Source organism: Symphalangus syndactylus, chromosome 2 (genome assembly GCF_028878055.3).
Source record: "Symphalangus syndactylus isolate Jambi chromosome 2, NHGRI_mSymSyn1-v2.1_pri, whole genome shotgun sequence".
Lineage (NCBI taxonomy): Eukaryota > Metazoa > Chordata > Mammalia > Primates > Hylobatidae > Symphalangus > Symphalangus syndactylus.
This window is the reverse complement of record NC_072424.2, coordinates 117594707-117614357: the sequence shown is the minus strand read 5'-3', so window position 1 is coordinate 117614357 and position 19651 is coordinate 117594707. Positions and strand designations below refer to the sequence as shown.

The window sequence follows — 19651 nt, the reverse complement described above, 5'->3', positions numbered from 1 at the left end:
ACATTTCCAAGTAGGTGAAGGGTGTCAACTTAATGCAGCAAGCATTTGTCCAGTTCTCTTTCATTAGGGGTTCTAGTTACCCAACAGAAGGGTTAGTTTTCCAGTGCAATTAAAAACAGACATTCTGCAAGGCAATGGCTGTAAACTCTCCTTGAATTACTCTCAGTCTATCCAGAAAGAGAGGCAGATAAGTAAACAGAACAACATGAAAGTGATATTAAAGATGTGTGTGTTCTGGATGAGAGCATACCTGGATACTGCCTTTCATCAACTGCAAGATGTTTAACAGAGAATGTGTCTTTTGGAGTGAGACTAAAAAAATGATATTGAAGACACAAAGACGTTCAAAAAAAGCAAAGGTAGTTTGGGCTGATATATTTTTAGAATGATAGGTAGTCCCTTGAGCTTGGAACACAGAAAAAGTGCAAAGATTTTCAGTGCACTGTTGGAAATGACTTTGTTTTTATGGTATCCTCAGCCAAAATAACACAGTGTTACAAATCTTGCAAAATAAAGATTCCTCAGAAACCTCACACAAATTGCATAACTCTTCAACTATTTTGTTTCAGGGTAGGAACCTCATAGGGTGTGGCAGAGGGGTTTGTGGCAGACATCAGTACTTTTTAAAGGCTCCTCAAAAACGAATCTCATGAACAGCCACCATTGAGAATCACCAGAACCAACAGTATCCCTCATTAAATCCTCAATGTACCCCTCACTACGTAGTTCCCTCGTTCTGCCACTTGTTTCCAAATAGGCTTTGAGTCTCCCTTTTTCTAGTAAACAGTCAATAGCCGCATTCTGCTGTAGAAATGACCACCATTACACCAGATTTTCTTATAATTATGAATGCCCATGAGTTTTCACAATTAAGATGCTGAAAGCATATGTGAAAAAGAAAAACATCTTCAATGGAAATATAATTTCCCGTGATTATTTTTCCCCTCCTTTATCTCCCCAGTGTAAAATTACTGAGCTCTCTTTGTGCCTTGTCCATTCGTCATTTGTTACTTCACCCTAATTTATGAATTCATGTGATGGGCAACATATTTATATAGTATGATTACGATGGCACTGATACAGGAATTTTGATGCTCAAAGCATATTAAGAAAAGAAAAAAGTAACAATAATGCTGAGGAATTCCTAAAATAATTCCTTAGGGCTTTAGAAAATGCTTATGTGTAAAATATTTCCTAAAGTATTCCATCTTATAACTGCTAAGATACTCTACTGTGAATGCAAAGCACATCTATTTGATTATTTTCTTCTCCTCGTGTCCTTAGTTGTATCTGTATCCTTTAAATCAGTGTTGTTTTAGTAAACTCTTTGTTAGTATTTGCCAAATTATCCTTGGATTCAGCTACCTTCCATTGTGTTATTATTGTAGTCATATCCTCAAAGTGTATTTGTAATACATTTTTCACAGATGATCCTAAAACAAGCTGTAATTAAGTATATAACTATAGCATATATAGTAGAAGGATTATTTTTTAAAAAATGCCAAGTAGCTTGTAAGGCCTCTGGAGAATTCTGAAATACACAAAACAAAAGCCATCATAAACTTGCTCTTTTTTTTTTTTCAAGACTGACTCCTTTGAGTTCTACTGTCTCCTGATTCCTCATTCACGAAATGTCACACAGTAGATGATCACTGGATTCATGATACTTGTGATGGCAGAGTCGATCCTTTTTTTTTTTGGATTGTGTTTTGCTCTTGTTGCCCAGGCTGGAGTGCAATGGCACGATCTTGGCTCACCGCAACCTCTGCCTCCCGGGTTCAAGTGATTCTCCTGTCTCAGCCTCCCGAGTAGCTGGGATTACAGGCATGTGCCAACACGCCTGGCTAATCTTTTGTATTTTTAGTAGAGACGGGGTTTCTCCAGGTTGGTTAGGCTGTCTCGAGCTCTTGACATCAGGTGATCTGCCCACCTCGGCCTCCCAAAGTGCTGGGATTACAGGCGTGAGCCACTGCACCCAGCCTGAGTCAAACTTGTATGTGTTGACTTTATCAGGCTATATTTCTCTTAGTACATTAATAATTTCATTGAATAAGTTCCAGTTAAGTGATAGTGCTTTAAGGGCAATATGTTTCCCCAAACCCAAATGTCATATTTATACTTTAAAGTAATTTAAAACAATTAAATATTATAGTCAGTCAGAAACAATTTTTCTAATCTCAGTTGATATCATGCCTACAAATAGCATAAATTTATTTCCATGCAAAAGCTCTTCAATCCTATACTAAAAACTAAAACCTGAGCTCTATTTTTGGCTTAGCATTAATTTCCTGCTGTAAGTCTTTCAGTGTCCACATTTATGAAACCAGCAAACTAGAGAAAAATAAACGGTTGTGTCCTTGAAGCCTAAGGACCTCAGGAATTAACGAGTTAATAATTTACACACTGCACATGTTCCTTAGGGGGAAATTGCCTTCATAACACACCACAAGTATAAAGTTAAAATAACTAAGGATGATAGAAGCAGAGAACTCCATTTATTTTGTGATGTGTATGGTATTTTGATTCTACAAATTCTGCCTTAACATATGGTAGCATTTAGCCAATACTCCTAATAATATTTATAAGTAGATTGAGAATTAGCTCACAAATACAACTCAGGAAGTTTATTCTGGTGATTTGTTTTTCACGTTCTGTGAAATGAATTGCATTAGAGGTCAGAGTAAGGGCCTTTAAGGGGCACTTCTTTAATATTTACAGTGAAGTTGATCTAGTTGAACATTGTAATGAGATACACACAACTGGCATCTCTTCTGGGAGTCAAATGCTGTCACTTTCTGCCCCGTTAGCCAAATTGTTGCATAATACGCAAAGATGGAAAAGGTCAGAGCAAATGGTCTCTGTGTTTACTGTTTTTCATTTTTAGCCACGGAAAAGAGGTAAACAAACTACTGTATGTGAGGACAAAGCAGGAATCGGAACCTAACTCCATAGCTGGCCAAATCTGTTCTCAGAGATCATTGCAACACGAATGCAATTCCTACCAAGTATACTTAATTTGATCCTGCAAACCCTTAACCATTTTAGTGATTTAAAAAGAAGAGAAGAAAGAAAAATAACTGTTATCAGTCAAGCTGAAGGCAGTCAGCTCTCAAGGTTGATATCAACTCCCCAAATATATCACCAAATACCTTCATATCTCAATTTTCTCTTCCACAACTCACCCCTCATATCCCAGCCACATCAGCCATCAACACACACACACACACACACACACACACACACACAGAGAGAGAGAGAGAGTGAGAGAGAGAAGCAGATGGAACCACACAACTATCCCAACAATATTGGAGCAAATTAACAACTTAGAAAAGATGTAGAAAAGGTTAAAGAGGAACCATTTGGGCTGAATAATTTTTTTAAAAGAAATACAAATTCACATATACTTTTCTAGGACACTTTCCTAAGTCTTTGCAAAACTTCTATTTAAAAAAAGAATGAAAGTACTTCATATTAAGGGTTTTTAAAAGTTAGTAATCATTTGAACATGTTTTTAATTACAAAATGCAATTAAAGTTTATTTGTGACCTACTAAAGAAGCTTCCTGCATCAGAAAAAGAGAATGAAAATGCTTGTTAAGGAGTCTATGCCTTAGACATCAGAGCATTCTAGGATTTTAAGACGGAGAATTCTCTTACAAAGGAAAGACTGTTTATATTAGGTGTGACTATGTCAGAAAAACATTAAACTTTTCATTTGCTCCCGAAGGGGAAACATTTTAATTCAAGTGACTAAATTTTTTTTTTTCACTCAGCAAGAGAGTCTTCAATCCTCCCACACTTGTGAAGATTTTGAGATTTTTACTTCTCTCTCTATGGCAATAAGTTGTCTATTACTAATTTTCACCTAGCTTATTTTTTTTCTCTGCTGGTGAAGTTTGGCTTAACTCCCCTTTTTAGAATGTGTAAACAAATACATTGATGATTATCTAACCTATTTTAACTAAAAATAGCTAAGTTCATATTAAAATAAAACATATACGCCACAATACTTATGTGTCAATTCTTTGAGCATTCATTTTCCTGACAACTATACATTTTCTTTACACTATAAGCACCTGAGGATGTATGCTAGGATGTGCATTTTGCATGCCTAAAAGCACCTGTATTATTATGAGTGTGTTCATTCTACATTCCGCAGAGAATCAAAGCACCTAGAACATTAGTGGTGGAGTTATCAGATATCAAAGAATTTCCCCATGAAAAGAGTCTGGTGTCATCTGAAAGCAAATAATTTGTGTCCTTCCACTACATAAGCAAATAAGGTCTCTGGGCAAGAGAAACAGTTTTCCTGACATCCAGACGGTAAAGCTCATTCACTTCATAAAGCATGTTTCTCCTGTTTTCACAAAATTTTAAGAATGCTAGCTATGTGCTTCCCAGACCATAGCAGATTAGAAACTGCAAAAGGAAAAGAGATAGAACTGAGTAATAGAGTAGGCACCCCAAGAATGGCAAGGATTAATAGCTAACAGAAAAACTACTAAAAGCAGACAAATAAAATATAGTAATTTGAGATAACATAAAGATTTATTGAAAAGGTGAACTGCTTCAAACTTTTAATGGGCCATAAGTGCGTTGGTACATTTATATTTATAGTTATACCTGAGTCATAAAAATAGTTATGTTTAATATACCGTTTAAGGTGTTTAAGAAAGCAGAGAAATTTCAAGTATAATTATGTTTCCAATAAAAATAATTCAATTTTTTAAAGGTTTGAAGTTCAAAAATACAACTTTCAGATATTTAGGAAGTTTAGTTTTGCAGCACACCTTCTTTTCTTGCAATCATAGAATTAAACGAGGTATTGGCTTAATATAACTTTAAAGTTTGACTATTTTTGTTGAAGTAAAAAATTACCAAGAGTTCAAGTGAAAGACTAGGAGAAGTTTTATCTGGAAGAGACTAAGCCTGTTGTCACATTGAAAATGTTTTCCTGGTCACCAGATAAATGCAGTGAATAAGAACAGATTTTGTCAATTGTCCTGATTTCACTGTATTTTACTAAATTAACAATGTTCACACAGAGAGGATAACAGCTGAGTGAACCCCTAAGTTATGGGGGTTCTCAGATGAGAGGATGCCTTGCTACCACATTTATTCCCTCGTTTGTCGAGATCTTGCATTTTTCTAGTCTCAGGAGATTCTTAGTTTTAAAAGCCTATGACACTTTTTAGACAATTCACTCATACATAAATGCATGCATGCCCATATAGAAGTGTAAACCATTTCTGGTCTCATATTTTTGCAAGGGGCAGAGAAGGAGGAGATTGAGTTGGATAGTAGTGACCAAGTTAGCTATATTAGGAAGCATGCAAAACTGGTTAAATATGAGTTTTCTTAACCACAGCAATCTGAAAAAAAATTTAGCTAGCTCATGAACCCAATCCATAGTCAACCTTCACTAGCTGTTTAATTTGGCCGTGTTTCTCTCAGATGAGACACCTGGGCTGCTGATCACCATTATCCCATTATCTCACCATTATCCCATATTGCGTATGTTTAATCCCGTCATATTTCGTGGCAGAGTGGCAAACTAATATCACAAAATACCAGTAACACATTAACATGTAATGTCTATTGCTCAAATGAGGGGAATATTCAATGCAGGTTGGATCGCACTGGCCAAGCTGATGACTTAGATCTGATCCAGATGTCTGAAGTCATTTATAGCCAATTCTCTAGTCTGGCCAATTAGTCTTAACATTGAAGCAATTGACTTACCTGATGACAGTCTGAATCAACAGATAATTTATGACCTGAACTTCTGTAATTATTTTAATAGCTTTTTCATATCCTTTTTATTCTATTTATCGTAATGGGAACATTTAAAATGAGAACCTTCACTAAAGGAAAGAGATGTGAAGTTTTTAAAGAAATATTTTATTAAAGGAATCAGAGACTTGCCCTTTGAAGAAAGTCTATATTGAAAAATGCCCACATTCTTCCTTTTAGCGCATTAGTTTGGAAATATTTTGGACTCATTTTCACCATTTTGAAGTATTACTGTCTCCTAAATTACAACTTGTTTATTGCCTGTACTAAGAAAACCTTCGAACATCTCAAAGATTAATTTCCTCTTCATTATCTTACTATTACTAACAATGGGAACTGAAAGAGAAGTCGCTCCTATAATCCTGAATTTTTCCTCACTAATAGGCCAAGGATTCTTGACTTCGAGAGGCCAGTTCGCAGCCAAAATGGTGCCAGCCCGTGGGCACTCTGCGTTCATTCACCCCCTACTAAAGGAGGGTCTCTCAGAATCACCAACATTGATGACAGGCAAATGTCATGATCACACAGTGGTGGCCTAAGAAAAAACATGGGATAAGGCAAGTTTTTGTGAAGAAAATGGAATAAATAAGTTGTTTTAGTTCACTTAGCTCACTAAAGAAACTCTGACTCAATATTAAACTGCTATACTTTCAACATACCGTTGAGAATACCAAAGAAAATATTGCCTGGGGAGATACATGCTCAAACCTTCTCATCTGCAGCTGCTATCAATTATTCTGCCCCAATGTGACCAGAAATCTCAGTTTTCAATAGAGAAATATGAGTTGTAAAAGAATCCTTATTGGCCACCCCTACATTCCCCTCCCCACCCCCACCTCTTGATTCTGTTTTGCTTTTCAAACCTTTGAGTGTCCACGTACTTTGTATCCTAGCCCACTGGGAAGTTAGAAAAGCAAACTTAGTTAGTTTTAGGGCACAGGAGAGGTTTTGTGGCTTTCTGAGATTCTCCGTTGGATTACAAAAGCTCATAAAAGGGTACCTTCACCCTAAATGTTATATAAACAGAGTTCTGACGGTGTGTGTGATTTACACTCTTACTGAAGATCTTGAATCTTCCTTTTCTCCATGCCGGAAGATAAGTGAAGGACAAAAAAGCTATTTAGAAGAGTTAACCTGATCATTTTTTAAAAGATGTGTGCAAATCATTGAGGCTGGGATCCCGTTTGTCAACCAAATTGTCAGGAAATAATTTATTACTGACAAGAACAAAGTGTGCAGCTGGATACCCCAAACAACGGCATGCTAAATGAGCCAGAGACTTGTTATAAATATCTTCCCCAGGACTGCATTTCCTATAGTCTAAAATTATTCTAGAAGCAGCATGGTATAATGGAAAAAAGAATAGTCCTGGGCCTCGGGATGTTGGGTTTTCTTTTAGCTGTTCTAATAACTAGCTTTGTTATCAAGTTATTCCACCTCCTGCTTTTTGTAAAACAAAATAAAATTATGAATGTATATACTCGATGATCTCTGAATTTCCTTCAAGCTCTAAAATTCTATATTGACAACGTTGATATCTTACACGGGGAATGTTGCCACTCAAATGCTACACAAATTAATCTATGCTCACACAAAAGATAGGAAAACAGAATTTTTTTAAAAAAGGAAATAAAGGGCTGTTGTAAAATAGCCTTTTTGATTTCTGCATGAATTATATAATCAAGAAATTATTCTTTTGGTGCAGTTAGTACGGTAAATTCAAGAAGTGAAAAGAAGTTAATAACAAGAAGAGACAAAGTAATTAGGAATTAAGACTTCACTTTGGCCAGATGCAGTGGCTCACATCTGTAATCCCAGCACTTTGGGAAGCCGAGGCAGGCAGATCACCTGAGGTCAAGAGTTCGAGACCAGCCTGAGCAACATGGAGAAACCCATCTCTACTAAAAATACAAAAATTAGCTGGGCATGGTGGCACATGCCTGTAATCCCAGCTACCTGGGAGGCTGAGGCAGGAGAATCACTTGAACCCAGGAAGCAGAGGTTGTGGTGAGCCAAGATCGTGCCATTGTACTCCAACCTGGGCAATAAGAGCGAAACTCCATCTAAAAAAAAAAAAGACTTCACTTTACAAAACAGATTCTTAAAAATGAAATGGTAATAAACTAAATCTGTCTTCTTTAAATCTCCCAGCCTTTTGCTTTTGTTATATTCCCCCTTGTTTTACAGGTTTCTGCGTCTCTGTCTTCTCTTCTAGAACATAAGCTGCTGTATGGCAGAGGACCTACTTTATTCATGTTCAGACCTTCACAGTGCTTTGCCCAGAAAGGCATTCAATAAATATGTATTAAACTAAATTATATTTTTAATATATTGGATGAATGTGGTAAATACTTAGCTAAAGTAATCAATCCAACACAATTTAGCTTTTTGTAAATTCGAATTTAAGATAAATCCCTAAATTCCCTTCCCTTACAAATGACATGGAGGATTATGGTTTCATGTATAATCTGTGAAAAATCTAACCAATAAGAGAAGAGTGTTCTTATCTTGTAAGAAAGAAAACTATCAAATTGAAAGTATGTAGTTTTACTCTGATCTATTAGAATTTCTCTATCAGTCTTTCTTTTTTTTTTCAGTCTTTCATTTATTTAATCATTCATCATACATTTAATGGGTATCAGATATGCCAAACCTTTGTTTATACCACTATAAATAAAATATAGTTCCTTCTCTCAAGAGTAGAGTGTTTTCACAGTCTACAGAGAAAGAGCATCAATTACAGTACAGTGGAATAATTGTGGTGATACTGATATGCATTCAATACATTGTAGCATGTAAGAAGGACACCTGAATGAATGTTGAGGATCACTGGAAGCTTCTCAGAAGAGGAGCTGGCTAAGCTGAATAGCACAGGCCAAATTTAGGTCAGTCAGGGCAAGGGCCTAAAACCTGTAGAAAAAGCCAGTGGAATTTTACATTTATTTAAGAAACTTTATATATCACTTATAATATGCCAGGCATTCTTCTACTTAAAAATAGTAACTCCTCGAATACAACAATCACAAGAGGGAACGATTACTATTCCCATTTTACAGATTAGGAACCCAAAGCACAGAGAGGGTAAGTAACTTCAAAGATCAAATAGCTAACAGGTGGGCAGTACCAGGATTTGAACCCAGACATTCTCAGGTAAGAGTTTATGCTCTTAGCATTCCTGATTACATGCTGCTGCTCTAAGGCCAGCTAGAGAGCCTGGCTCCTCTCCCCTCACCTCTTCCCCATTTATTCCCTATCTCAGCATTCTACGTGTTTGATTTTGCAACACTTTGCTTATCTGTGTCCTTGCATGCTATCTCATGCTGTCTGTCTTCCTTATTACATTCCAAGCATTGCACGAGCAAGGACTCTGCGAACTCATTGAAGGGTTTTAAGCAGGAGAGTCATGCGGTCATATTTGTACTCTAGAAAGAGCACTCTGAAGTAGAGGAAAAGGATGTCATTTTCAGTATAATATCTATGATTTATCTGATGTTAAACTGGAGGTTTCAGCCCCAGCACATGCCAGAGTGTGTAGATAGACCAAGAAGCAAAAATGTTTCAAAGTGAGTGACTGAGGTCTTCTAGATGACACTTAAATGCCTCAACCACATCAAAGGTATAAAAGGGCCTATCATTGGAGATTAGAAGATAATTTTTGGAAAGGAGAGGATTTATTTGAAGAGGCCTTTGCTCTGAGTCACAACCACCCTATCTCTGCTCCAAGGGAGTGGGAGACACCCCTAATCTCCAGCCCATAAACTCAAGGAAGAATTTTCTGGAGAGAGCAATAGCAGGTGCTGGCCCCTCAACTCATGCCCGTGAATAACAACTTCAATAGGACTACTCCAAGAACTTAATGTTTGTCCTCTGCAGGTTTGTGTCTGAGTATCACCTGAAAACCTAGAAGGCACAAGATAGGCTGATTAACTTTTCTGACAGAACGCAAACAAAAAGGGCTATGCTGAGAAGGGGTAGCAGGTTTGGAGTCCCTGGAATCCAGAATTTGTGAGTGTAGAGCAAGGACCTGGATGATGAGGCTGTGCATAAGACGCTCACGCAGAGCTGAGCCAGCCAAGGCTGCCCTAGGTCCTTCTAAGAGGAGTGCCCAGGGAATCACTCACACCTTGACAGAAGCCGAAGGTTTTGCTGGCTGTACAGGGACTAAGGGATCAGCCTAAGCAGGAAAGCGCACTGATCTGGGGGCAGACAGGAGGAGGGGGTCTTCCAAGAATCCATGAAAGCACCCATGGTAGAATGAGCTTGCTTCACCTACCTGCCAAGTCCAGAGAGAGAGTGATGCCAATCACCAGGTGAGTGTCAGGCAAGTGAGAACTTCCCCACCACCCTTACAGATTCAAATGTGACAATGTCTTGAGACTTAAAGTAAAGGTAGTCTTCTTTATGATCTGAATGTGACCAGAGAATTTCATGGAGGCTGCCAATCGTTACAAAGGGAAGAATCCCAACTGAATCCATTTAAAGGGACAGTGAGGGACAAAAATAAAGATGCTTTATGATTACATTAGTTAATCATACTAGACATACACCCAAGGTATCCTGCCCCAACCCTGTCAAAAGCCAAAGCACGACCTATAAGAGCTTCAGAAGCTCCAGTCACCCCTCAAATTGCCCAGGAAATCCCAGGTGCCACTCTAAGGTATTCGTAAAGCATTTTAAGTCTGCAGGTTGCCTGCAGCAAATTGCCCCATTCACCCCTCGGCCTTGAAGCCTCAGTGTTCTCTCCTAGTCTCAGCCTGAGGGCCTGACACAGCCGCCTTCTCCAAGAGGTTACTACTGAGGGCTGAGGACACTCACGCCACTCTCTGGCCCATGCACAAGGACTAGGATTTAAGCCACACAGTGCTGGACCTGCAAAGCCACGCCAGGCCTGCTTGCATCTTCAGCCTCACCTCTTGCCACATTGTTTCCAACTTTGTTCCCGCAATACAACTACTAATATTACTCACAGTTGCTTCAACAATGGAGAATTTTAGCTCCTTTACACTTGAAACTCCTGTACCCTTGGCCATTTGCATTGCTGCTCCTACATCTAGAACCCTCCCTCTCTGCTCCAACTTGCCTTTTATCTGGAAGTGAGTGCGCAATTATGAGCATGACTCCTGCAAAACAGGCTGGCTCCAAATCAGACTATTAAGTATTTTTCTGACCTTGGGTAAGCGACTTAGTCTTTGTAACCTCAACTTCCTTATCTGTACAATGAGGATAGTAATATTATCCATTAGGTTGTGGTGAGGATTCAATGACATGAACAAAAAATATTTAGCCTATGGCCTGGCATGTTAAAGTACTCAACAAACATTTCTTGAACAAATTAAATAAGTGAGCAAGTTGGCCCTGGTCTATCCGGTTTCCTCATATTGGAAAGCTATTCCCACTACCATCTGCCTGGAAGATTCCTACTGACCTGCAAAACCTGGACCAAGTGACTAGGTTCATTACCGAAAATGCATAAACTCATCATATTGACATCTTGATTTCCAAGATGCATTAAGTGAGAAAACTGCAAATTGGCACCTTCGTGAAAGAAAATTATCACATTAACTTTTGTGTAGAAAGAAGGGGAAATAACATGTAATAAGTATGTGTGTGCATTTCTGCTAAGTGGAAACACTGAAAGAATAAACCAGAAACTGCTAATAGCGATGTTTGAATTCATCCTTCATAAAGGATAAGGTCCTCTTTAACCATGCATATAAGTGATATAGAGGTTTATACACTGGAATCATTTATTGTTTAAGACTGTAATTCAATGTGAACCAAACCACTAGGTGACTCAGTTAAATTTATTTAAAAATACACTTTTCAAGAAAGAGAGGAGGAGAAAGACAGGGAAAACAGAATTTGCTTTGTGCCAAGCACCAAGTTAAACACTTCATATCCATGAATTATTATGATCTTCACAGTCCTGCAAGGCAGTTACCATTTTGCAAGTGAGAAAACTGGAGGTCAAGGGCCAAGCAGCTAGTAAGTGTAGAAGTGGAATTCAAACTCCCCTAGGAGTTGCAAGCCCTTCATTCTTTCAGTCACAGAGTGTGGCCTCTGTATATTGCCAAGTTTGGTACTTGACACAGAACGGATATGCCCGACTTCTACTTCATCATTATATTTATTGATAAAAACATTCAACAGTTCCACCCCAGTACATAGTCTTGTTGCAAACCAGTAGAGACCTCCTGACACTGGACACAAATTGTTTTATGGTGGTTCTTGGATATAGGTCTTCAGCCAGTTATTAATTCACATAAACTCACCATATTTTATTTCCATGTATTTCTATATGTATAACCCAATACTCCATTAAATTCTGCACTGAAGACTATAAAAATGCAATGAATTTATTTTGGCATGAATTGTTTTAATAAGTCAATGCTGATTTCTAATTATCACTACTTTCTATGTTCAATACTCACAGTCATGAAAATAAGCTGATAAGCTTAATATAATTTTCTAGAAAGTTTTTAGGAAATTGTATTAAGGTCACTAGCTTCTTTTTTTCTTCCTGCAGTCTACTTAAAAAAAAAAAAAACTGGAGCAATATTAACTTATATCTATTTTTCTAGGGTAAGGGGGAGACATTCCCCATTTTCCATAGCTTTCCATATTTTGGAGAACAAAACAGATTTTGCAAACCAAATATACAAAGTTCCTATGTTATAAAAATGAAATTTTCTGTTTAGATACTACACGAATTAAAGAAAGTGAATGTTTTCCTACCATCACAGTACCAATCTTGGGCTTCAATTCCATCATACTGGTGACGTGAAGATCCTGGATAGAGAAGATATATAAATACAATCAATAATTATACATTCTCTGTGATATATTTTTAAGGTAACACTATCTGTGCCAGGACCAGGTCTCCATTACTGTACTTTCTCTGAATATTGCTTTTAAAATCATTTTTGTGTTAATCAGTATTTTTCACAAGACTCAGATCATTTCTAGCTTTATACTTGTTAAGAGCTTTGAGGTATTTTTGTTGTCATTGTTATTGGTCTGTGATAATGTGTCCCTCCTCCTGTCTTATTTATACACCCTTTTGAACTCTGGCATCAGGGATAAGTGAAGTCATACAAGTGAAAATATCTCTGGAAGCCAATGTTATTAGAGCCTTAAATTTAAGTGACATGGTCCGATTGGTAGAAGAACTTAGGGTTTGAAAATATTATAAAATATCGTAATATTAGCACATCCTTCTCTGCTTCCCTTCCTCCTGTTTTTCATTCCCTGTAATTCATGAATGATGACATTAAGAATTAATCTTCTAAACAGAGCCTATCAACAGAAATATTACAGTTGGAAGAGGGTATCTCTGTTTCTATAACCTAGACACTCACTCATCAGAGGTTTGCAGACAGGGTCACTTTTATAATTGTCAGTTGAAAAGTCGGCATGCCTTTTTCAGAGGTGGACTAATTCGTTTTGAAAATCAGATTTGGGAAGAGTCAAACTATAGGGCAGAAGCGAATCATTTGCAGGGCTGGGAAGCTTATTTGCTCCCCTGGGACCACTTTTATTTGCTTGTCCTACATCTTCTTGAGTGTCATATGGGATTCAGTTCATCTTTCTTCTCTTGTGAAGAATCTATGTTGAAATTTCAGTATAAAGGGAGATCAGTAGGAATTCAGTTGCTTTAAACCCAGAAAGCCATTGATTTGCTTATTTAATCTTGTTCAGATCAGTGTTTTTTTGAAAACAAAACTAATAGTAAAAGGAGTTTCAAGAGGATATTTTTCCTAGACCAGATTTAAATGAAAAAAAAACTTTTTTATTATTCTTAAGAGACAATCCTCTTTGCTATACTGCATCCAAGAAGCCACAATTTCTTCCTCAGCTAAGACATCATCATATCTGCTTTGACTTGTCTTACAGCGAAGCAAGTATTTGCAAAAGGATTAAGAGTATTCAAGACACTGTAAGAAGCATGAGCAGCTCTCCCATCACAGGCATTAACTTTGACACCCGGTTCCCTGGACTGTGCTATTATAAGTGGTGCCTTTTTCAAAGCCCTGTTCCATATCCATGCACAGGTGGAGAGGGAGTTAGTCTACTGTCGTTTCCATTTCCTGCTCCCTGTGAAGCCTCTCCTTCTATCCTTTAGTCTCAGATTAAAATAGAAGACTCCCAAGTAGTAAAAAGCTCATTAGCAGAGAAAATTTATATTTCCAAGACAGAATCTATTTATTTCATGAGAGAAGAAATTGATGGTAGTTAATGTCTAATGGAGGAAGTTGTCCTTTAGACTGGGCTACACCAAGGCTACTATAGGAATGAATCATACATTGGACTCCTACTTTTTTATATCTGCATACCTTTACAATGTGCTGCCTTTTCCTGACTAAGCAGATTGCTCAATGTTAACAATGTGAAGGAATGAAAACAGAAATCTATCCAAGGACAACAAGTGCCTTGTAGCAAGTTTGTATTACCAATGCCCAACAATGGGTACTGCATGGCTAGCACACAATATACTTGTGAAATTAATTCCTTTTTTGATTTATTTAGTTTCTACAGAAAAGAAACAAGGGGGCATTGACAAGGCCTCTTGAAAAGTAAAGCACCAAGAAAATAAGATTAACTTCTGCCACTTAAACTCAAAAATAAGCAAAATAGTTCAAAACAAACAAACTTGAATTCCCCAATGGCTCACAGCCTTGCAAATCTAGTGCTAGCTCTCTCACACATTATATAATTTTAAAGAATTTATATAACTTCCTTGAGACTTTCTTTTTCCATGTGTAAAATTAAGAGGTTAATCTAAAATATCTTTAAGCTCCTTCTCAATTCAAGCATACCATGTATCCAAAGCAGCTCCCATAAATGTCTTGACAAGTATTGTCCAACAGTAATTTTTCCGGGGAGTCTCTCCTTTGAAGAGAATACATATAGGAGGCCAACAATTTCAGGGTGTCATACATTTCAGGGTACTATACTTCCCACCTCATGGGCTCAATAATCTTTTCTACTATTCCATTTATATGCCTGCCTTCCCCTTCTTAGCATTTGGTTCTTTTTATGAATCAATTGAAGAGTTCAGAGGGGTAAAGTGACCTGTCCAAAGTCATACAAAGTACCTAGGGATGAGGTCTAGATTTTTGTTTTGTTTTCTTTCCCAAGTTTCTCTTTGTGTTAAATGTGACCTTATTAAATGGTGTCATATTTATCACCATGACAAGACTTTTTGGGTTCCTGCTGGGCACACAGTAAGTTACCAGACCCCATGGGAATTTATGTGGCTCACAAAAGGCATGACTCCCACACATGAGCTTTCAATCTAAAATAATCCCATCTGTTTGACCTTTTGAATACAGTATGTAAACATCTCTTTGTCCTTCACTAAGTAAATAATACCACTATCGTTCAATTTAAATAGTCTTTACAGATGAAGAAACAGAGTTTCAAAAGAAGTTAATTAATTTGTCCAAAACCATATGTCTAGAAATTACTAAGACTAGCACTAGAATGCAAGGTCTTCTTTCTTCTCGTTCAATTTATTTTGACCTAAACCATTTTACTTCTGAGCTGCATGGTACAGGAAAAAAAAAATCAAAATCCTGTACAACTCAAAACCTTTTCTCTTATACATTAAAAATAGACTTACCAAGTCTGAGATAATAACAGAGCCATTTTAAATCTAGCACAGTGAGTATCGCAATCTCTCCTGGATGAAACAAACAGTAGACTTCAATCATTAACTGAGCATCTTCTATGGTTAGGCAAAGAAAAAGCTAGGATCCCTGAGGATCACAAGACAGGGTAAGCCATGAGCCCTGCCCTCCATTTGAAGAGACAATGCAAATGGACTCTTAAAAAGACAACTTGTAGTGTAAGATAGTAAGTGGATAGAAAGTGACAATTCTCCAGATTCACTAACGCTCATATTTATTATGTTCTATATTTAAGTTACTGAGAGTAACAATGACCGCTAAACTTCTTTTAACAGTGTTAAGTAATCCCTAAGAGAAAACTGAAGAAAGAACCAAACCGAGGCGGGCGGATCACTTGAGGTCAGGAGCTTGAGACTAGCCTGGCCAACGTGGAGAAACCCTGTCTCTACTAAAAATAAAAAAATTAGCTGGGTGTAGTGGTGGACGCATCCCAGCTAGTCAGGAGGCTGAGGTAGGGGAATTGCTTGAGCCCAGCAGGTGGAGGTTGCAGTGAGCCAAGATCACACCACTGCACTCCAGCCTGGGCAACAGAACGAGCCTCCATCTCCAAAAAAAAAAAAAAAAAAAAGAAAAAAATTATTGACAAAGGAGCATTATATAGTGTTCCATGGGTCTGTGCATGCACATGTGCATTTGCTCCCTCTTCTCACTATCACTGCTGTTAATTAAATTACGTATCCTGTCAAGGATGCCAATATAGTAGCAGAATTGCCCAAACAGCACCTCATTATAGATGAGAAGGACCTTATTGGATTCTGCTGTGGTTTGAATGTGTCTTCCAAATTTTATACATTGGAAACTTAAGCCTGAAATTTACTATGCTGATTGGAGGTGGAGACTCTGGGACGTATTTAGGACCAGATGAGATCATCAGAGTGGGCCCCCCATGATGGGACTGGTGGCTTTATAAGAAGAAGAGAGACCTGAACTGACACACACGCTTTTGTTCTCTAGCCATGTGATGCCTTGATACAGCAAGAAGACCCTCACTAAATGTGGCCACCTGACCTTGGACTTCCTAGGCTCCAGAATCATCAGCTAAATAAACCTCTATTCTTTATAAATTACCCAGTCTGTGGTGTTCAGTTATAGCAACAGAAAATGGACTATGACAGATACTTAGTCCACACTTCTGCCTTTTCCTTCATACAGAATTATTTCCCTAACATCCCTCATATAGGTGCTGAGCCTCTGTTTGCATATTTCTATTGGAAGGAGGTTATTGTTTCTTGAGCTACCACATTCCACTTGAGAAGCTAACCCTAACTATTAAAACATTTTTCCTTATGTATCAGAATTCTAACTTTTAGGACATGTACTATGACAACCCTAGGATTCAGATGTGTCTCTCAAGCCAGTGGAAGTAGTAGAGTCCGGCTAACCCATGGAAGAGAGATTCAGGAAACAAAGGTTTGACTCGAAGACAATAAGATGGTGTCAGAGGGTGTGGGCCAATTTGAATACACCACATTGTCAGTTTTTCATATATTCCTCTAGCCCCCAGGCACTCAGTACTGAGTCCTTTGACACAACATGTACACTGAAGAGAAGAAACAATAACGCAAATCTCTACATAAGATGTTAGGATCACAGGTTAATCCTAATCTACTGTATACAGCTTATATTGGGGTTTAGACACAAATCGACTACAGGCAGAATATCAGGGCTAGAATTCTACTTTGAGCAGAGAGCAGGAGAAGCCTACAGCTGCATTTGGAAAGAAGGAAGTATGTAATGAAGTGGCTCTAGGTTTTTGATCAGTCAGTGGCCTCAAACAATGATATTGTCACAGTGAATCAGAACTAGAGAGGAGACACATGCTGGACAGAACCCAGAGAGCAGCTGAGAAGCCTCTTCCAAACATGAAACTTTGTCCAGAGGATTCTCAAAGCTATCTGAAATGAATCTGAGAAGAAGAGACATTCTCAAGAGTAAGAGGGAGCTGAAGTAGGAAAATGTTTCACCACCACATTCCAGCCAGGGCAACAGAGTGAGACCTTGTCTCTAAGAAAAAAAAAGAAAGGAAGAAGAAGGAAGAAGGAAGAAGGAAGAAGGAAGGAAGGAAGGAAGGAAGGAAGGAAGGAAGGAAGGAAGGAAGGAAGGAAGGGAGGGAAAAGAGAAAAGAAAAGAGAAAAGAAAAGAAAGAGAAAAGAAAAGCCTTTGGTTTAATATTTATGTCCATCCACTGATCTGGGTGCTGTCTTTTGAAGAAAGCAGTCTTTGTGGGCTGCTGATTCTTCCCTAGAGTAGCTCCTCAGAGGCTGGAAAGCACGTATTAAGGACGCCACTGAATCTTCATCTTGACCTCAGGTAGCCTAGTGTCCAATTTCCTCCCCATCCTATTCTTCATCCTCTGGGAAGTCTAGTTTCTCAATGTTTCCAACACTGTAGATGTTCTTTGGCTTCTAGTAAAAATAATTCCTATACCATGGTGCTCTCCTGAGATTTCAGGACTCCTACATACTGAAACAGCCCTCATTTTCCCAAGATTTGACAAGGAACATCATCTCATCATCACCCTGAAGAGCCCCTGAAGGGCATGGGGCAAGGTACCCAAAAGTCCAATATGCCATGTGAATTAATGCTCTGGAGCCCAGCTTACTGCCATCCTAATGTAAATGTTATAATAATATTAAACTGTAGGTACAATTGATGCTTACTTTATAGTAATTCAGGGTCTTGCTCGTTTGAATAAAATTCATTATTTAAAATTTTCTACTAGAAGTGATTTCTTTGTTGATATCTCCCCTAATTGTTCAAACCGTATAACACATTTTCCTAGGGAGCATTTAAATAATTACAATACTCCTCTTGGTTTAAAGTTAGCATCTAGGTTTCTGATAGACAGTGTTATAAATATTCTTTTTTGCATAATGAAAAATGTCTACATCTATGTTATTCAGAGATATTTATAGACAGATATATTTAGTCTAAGTCATGTTCTACCCATTATAGTAAGGAACCCAAGTTCTAGATCTTGCATATCTGAATTCTACTACCATTTGTTCAGGGCTCCAGAAGACTATGGTCTATGTTTAGAATAAAGGGCATATGCAAGTAGAGTACATTTTATCCACTAAATTTATCTAAGTTATCATAACTTAAAATATTAGCATCATTTACACTGAAAAGCAATATAAAGTTTGGAAAGTATACGCTCAGTGTCACTGTCTTTGTAGTGCAGGAGGGAGCAGGTAAATTGACATAACCTGGAAAATTTGTCAAGTCATTCACTCAGTGGAGGGAAAAACCCATGAGAGGATCCTCTTGGTTCCTCACTGCAGTAATACATAAACCTCCTTGCAAAAGAAGACAAGAAAAGGAGGCCTATTTCTATCCATTCAGGACTACATGCAATTCCAAAATACAAAAAAGGAAATTCATGCTTACTGATCTAAGTTCTTTTCTACCACTCACAAACGATCTGAAGAGCTGAACTTTTTAGAATTGTTATTTACTTATGTCATAGATAACCTAATAATGAATAAAGACTAAGAGTCATACAATCTTACCCAAAAGAAACGTGTTTTAGGCAAGACATTAAATTTTCTGACCCTTGTTCAACTACAAGTCAACTGGGAGATGATTGTAAAAAAAAAAAAAAGGAAAAATGTTTCTTAATAACTTTGTATATTTGGGTATGGAGAAGATATAATTATTAGTTTATTGCTTTGCTGATTAAAAAATTATAAAATAAAACCAAGTAATTTAATCATATGAAAGTGTATATTTAAGCCATTTGATTTCTTTTCTCGGTATTTTTTTATTTCTGATGAACAAGGCTACCCCTAAAGCATTAATCATGTTACCCTTTATTTAATAAGTACACTGAACCATGTGACATCTATTGATGTCCTTTTTTAGTTTTTAAATATGCACTGTTAATTGGCTTTTTGCATTATAATTATTCATAACATCTTTAAGAGCAAATGCCATTTCTCACACTACTTTCTATCTTTCCAGAACACCTAAAATACTGTCTTCAAAAATTACTCAGTTGCTTGGCTGGGCGCAGTAGCTCACGTCTCTGATCCCAGCACTTTGGGAGGCCAACGTGGGTGAATCACTTGAGGCCAGGAGTTCAAGATCAGCCTGGACAACATGATGAAACCCCATCTCTACTAAAAAAAAAAAAAAAAAAAATAGCTGGATATGGTGGCACACGCCTGT

General features: G+C 37.6%; 1 long non-coding RNA gene across 1 annotated transcript in view; it reads right to left on the bottom strand.

Moving 5' to 3' along the window:
- The window catches only part of LOC134735883 (uncharacterized), a 254902-nt gene that overhangs the window by 178484 nt on the left and 56767 nt on the right, over positions 1-19651 (bottom strand). Inside the window, exon 2 of the long non-coding RNA XR_010119450.1 lies at positions 12528-12581. This is a non-coding gene — a long non-coding RNA (uncharacterized lncRNA). The remainder of the gene's footprint in view (positions 1-12527; positions 12582-19651) is intronic.